This window comes from Cebus imitator, unplaced genomic scaffold, assembly GCF_001604975.1.
Source record: "Cebus imitator isolate Cc_AM_T3 unplaced genomic scaffold, Cebus_imitator-1.0 Scaffold918, whole genome shotgun sequence".
Taxonomy (NCBI): domain Eukaryota; kingdom Metazoa; phylum Chordata; class Mammalia; order Primates; family Cebidae; genus Cebus; species Cebus imitator.
In genome coordinates, this window is record NW_016108233.1 from 260,061 (window position 1) to 264,934 (window position 4,874).

The 4,874-nt window shown below is 46.3% G+C and overlaps 1 non-coding gene and 1 pseudogene across 1 annotated transcript; both read left to right on the top strand.

The window, feature by feature from the left end:
* LOC108298204 overlaps nt 1-4,874 on the top strand; it is an 18,261-nt pseudogene that overhangs the window by 5,325 nt on the left and 8,062 nt on the right.
* On the top strand, nt 1,170-1,243 carry TRNAI-AAU. Its single transcript has one exon. It is a non-coding gene; the product is annotated as a tRNA-Ile (tRNA).

Genomic DNA, 4,874 nt, shown 5'->3' on the forward strand with positions numbered 1-4,874 from the left:
ATTTTTAGTAGGTATGGGGTTTTGCCATGTTGGCCAGGCTGGTCTTGAACTCTTGGCCTCAAATGATCTGCCTGCCTCTGCCTCCCTATGTGCTGGGATTACAAGTGTGAACCACCATGCCCAGCCTACTTAACTTCTAAACAATGTGTACACACACAGAGAGAGAGGAGAGAGAGGAGAGAGAAGAGAGGAGAGGAGAGAAAGGGAGAGACGGGGGGGTGGGGGGGGGAGAGGGAGAGAGAGAGAGAGAGAGAGAGAGAGAGAGAGGCAGGACTGATTAACTTCAGATGACTCAAAGGAGTGGAAAAGTAGAAAACAAATGGGAGAGTGGTAGGGTGCACCAGGCAGCAGGCAGAGGGTACCTCGGGGACTCTGCGGGCCCCTCCCCGGGTTTCCCACGGCCAGCAGGTGGGTCAGGCCCCGGACAGTGGAGTCCATCGCAAGGGCAGAGATTTACCGCCTCCTTCCTCTGAAGTGCCTGACCGGTCTGGGCTCAGTCACCCCCCATATCAGCGTTTGTCATTGGAGTAGATAATGGTGACGTCCCTTGTCTTAGATTTGAGTCTTGAAGGAGTGAGAGGCTCCTGCAAGGAGCAGTCCTGCTGGTCCTCTCGTCTCCGCGGATCCCAGCCCGGCACTCGAGCATCGCCAAGTGCGCGCTGCCCGGCGGGGACTGCGGGGCCTGCAAGCTTAGGACGCACAGCTGGGAATCTCGGGAACCTGGTGGCCGCAGAGCCACCGCGAGGCCAGGAGGCGACAGGACGCACGTCCCCAGGTTCCCAGGCCCGAGCCCACCTGCCTGGAGTGGTCTCAAGGAGCAGAGAGGAATCTGTACCCTCCGGGTCCTGCGACCCCGCAGCGGTTCCGGGAGGCAATAGCCGCGGTCGCAAGCCCGGAGCTGGTTCCTTCACCTGGTGGGGGGAGGAAGCCCTGCTTGGGGACGTTCAATCTGAGTTTTCTACGGTAACAGTCATTGGTTTCAGGCTATTTTCCCTGAAAAAGCATGGTTTACTTGTGCCTGCAGAGGGGAGGTCTCCTTTTCTTAAAAAAAAAAAAAAAAAAAAAAAAATGTGTGTGTGTGTATATATATATATAGTAACAGCAAACATCAGTGGAAATGCATCACGTATGATTTAAATAGACATAAGAAGAGGTCCTCCCACCGAGGTGGCCGGTTAGCTCAGTTGGTTAGAGCGTGGTGCTAATAACGCCAAGGTCGCGGGTTCGATCCCCGTACGGGCCACTGTGTTGGGTTCACCTTTTTATTCCACTTTTATTTTAAACCGATCACACCTCACTTGTAAACTTACGTTATGCATCCAACTCAGGAGACTTGCCTATCCGTTTATAAATGTAGGTGCATGAGCTAGACAGGCAATTTTTTTTAAATTGACCACACCTCGCTTGTATACTACGGTCTTACATCCAACTCCCAAGCCCTGCATATCCATTTGTAAATGTGTCTCCACTAGCTAAACAACCATTCTATTTCCAAGTTTTTTTTTGTTTGTTTTTTTCCTGATACGGAGTTTCTCTCTTGTAGCCCAGGCTAGAGTGCAATGGCGCGATCTTAGCTCACTGCAACCTCCGCCACCCGGGTTCAAACAATTCTCCTGCCTCAGCCTCCCTAGAAGCTGGGATTACAGGTGTGTGCCACCAGGCCTGGCTAATTTTTGTATTTTAGTAGAGAAGGGTTTCACCATGTTGGCCAGGCTCGTCTTGAACTCCCGACTTCAGGTTCAGGGGATCCACTGACCTCTGCCTCACGAAATGCTAGGATTACGGGCGTGAGCCACTGTGCTCGGCCAGGAGGAGTTTTTAAAGAAATTCAATGAGGTGGGTGGGAGCTCTTAGGAAAGGGGAAAATAAGAATTCGATAATTTCTTGTATTATTTAGGAAAAAAGGAAAACTTTTTGAGATAATACTATTTTGGCAGATTTTAAGCTTTTGAGAGAGACAGTATTGATTGTTCCCCTAGTTGGCCGCTTAGTTGGTTAAACTGCTGTGTTTCTCGCGTTGAGGGCGAGGGTTTGTTCTTTGTGGAGAAAAGCCATACTCGTGGCAGTTGATTTCTGCCAAGCTCCAGACTTGCAACCACAACTGCTCAGCGTTAAAACGGATCCGTGGTTTGCCTTTGGCTTATATTTGACATCCGTTCTCTATGTGGCCCTTACCAAGCCATTTACAATTCATTAAATAATTTTTGAACATACATTATAAAAGCGATAGGTTTGAAATTTGATTGACGAGGCTGGGCGCGGTGGCTCACGCCTGTAATCCCAGCAGTTTGGGAGGCTGAAGTGGGCGGATGACCTGAGGTCAGGAGTTCAAGATCAGCCTGACCAACATGGAGAAACTGGTCTCTACTAAAAATACAAAATTAGCCGGGAGTGGTGGCGAATGGCTGTAATCCCAGCTATTCGGAAGGCTGAGGCAGGAGAATCGCTTGAACCCAGAGGCGGAGGCTGTGGTGAGCCGAGATCGCGCCATTGCTCTCCAGCCTGGGCAACAAGAGTAAAACGCTCTCAAAAAAAACATAAATAAACTAATAAGAAATTTGATTGATGAAAATGGAGTGCGTGGTGGGGGATAGGGGGGCCAGAGCCTCCAGGGTTACTCTAAGTCTTAGCACCTCACTCTTCCCGTCCTGTGCTTTTCTCGGAGTCGGATCACTGGGTTCCCGTGTGCCTGGCACGTTGTCTTATTTACATTCGTTCCTTCAATCCTCTGCCTCCGAACATATTTTTACCCTTCTCTTATTTAAAAACATGGATTGCTATGAAAGTGGCATTAGCAATAAAAAATGAGGTAAATAATGGCTCAAAAACACAGTCAGCCACAAAGTGGGTGAATCACAAAGGGAAGGGCCTCCCTCTGTTTCGCTCAGTTGCGTTGTGCGGCCAAGAACCCTAAGTGGCTCACAGTCAGCAACTGAAAAAAGAGTATTTTCTGTTTGTTTGTTTGTTGTTTTGTTTTTTTCTGATAACTGAGAAAGAGGATTTTTAAAGAATGAATTAATAAAGAGTACCTACTACTTAGTCCATTGTATATCAGATGATACATACAGATTTAAGTATAAGAAGGATTCCACAGGCCGTTGCTCACTTTGAAGATGAAGGGAGCCAGCAGCCAGATAACTCGAGCATCTGCTAGAAACTGCGAACAACCTCTGAACCTCTATCTTAGTCCCACAGCTGCAGGACAACCTGAGTGAATTTGGAAACGAAGTCTCCTTTAGAGCCTTTATACTGGACATGGCTGGGCCTGCTGAAACCTTGGTATTAGTTTGATGACACCCTGCCAGACTTCTAATGCACAGAACTGGGTGATAATAAATGGATGTTGTTTTAAGCTACTAAATTTGTGGTAGTTTGTTAAAGCAGCAATAGAAAAACTAGCAAAACAAGAAATTGTAAACCTACTTACATTTCCTACTGTCTATCCTCGGTTATCTTCCTCTCTTCAGTGCAGTGCAAGAGGAAACATGATTTTAAAATGAGGGACAAGCCAGGCGCAGTGGTTCACGCCTGTAATCCCAGCGCTTTGGGAGGCTGAAGCGGGTGGATCACCTGAGGTCAGGAGTTGAAGACCAGCCTGGCCAATATGGTGAAACCCTGTCTCTACTAAAAAATAAAAAAATTAGCCTGTGACATGCACAGTAGTCCCATCTACTCAGGAGGCTGAGGCAGGAGAATCGCTGGAACCCAGGAGGCGGAGGTTGCAGTGAGCCAATATTGTGGCGTGTACTCCAGCCTGGATGACAGAGTGAGACTCCATCTAAAAAAAAAAAAATGAGGGACAAGAATTTTTCATATCAACACAGTAAGAATGTAAAAAAGAGAGCTTCTTTTGACCCATTAAAAATTGAGAGAGAGATATATATATACATACAACCTATACATATATGTAAGTTAATATATTCACATAAACAGTAACTAAATGTGAAGATTTTCTTCTTCCTCATATCCCACATCTGCTCAGTTCTCAGCACTACTTCCCATATATGACAATTCTTAGTTTCCTATGCATTCTCCTTGATGTTCTTTCTGTAATCGGTGCAAATATAAATAATATACTTTTCCTTTCTAGTTATGTAAAATGTAACATACACACTATTTTACATTCTGCTTTTTTCACTTGATATGCCTTGGAGATGTGTAATTTAGCAACACTTATAATGCTTTCAAACAGCATTATGTACTGTACAGAAATGGAGCGCTTTTTTTTTGAGACGGAGTTTCAATCTTGCAGCCCCATCTAGTGTACACTGGCTCCATCTGGGCTCACTGCAACCTTCACCTCCCTGACTCAAGTGATTCTCCTGCCTCAGCCTCACCAAGTAGGTGGGATTACAGGTGCCCGCCTTCATGTCTGGTGAAGTTTTGTATTTTTATGAGAAACAAGATTTGGCCATGTAGGCCAGGCTGGTCTCGAACTCCTGAATTCAGGTGATCTGCTCACCTGGGCCTCCCAAAGGGCTGGGATTACAGGTGTGAGCCATCGCGTGAGGCCAAATCTGATTTCTAAAGATACTACAAAACCACGATAATAAAAACAGTGCACTACTGGCATAAAGATAAACACATAGATCAATAGAGTAGGATTGAGAGTACAGAAATAAAGCCATATACCTATGGCCAATTAATTTTTGACAAGGGCCAGCAAGACAATTCAAGGTAGAAAGAACAATCTCTTCAACAAATGGTGCTTGGATAACTGCCAATTCACATGTGAAACAATGAAAGTGGATCTCTACCTTATACAACATAGAAAATCTAAATCAAGGCCGGGCGCGGTGGCTCACGCCTGTAATCCCAGCACTTTGGGAGGCCGAGGCGGGTGGATCACGAGGTCAAGAGATCGAGACCATCCT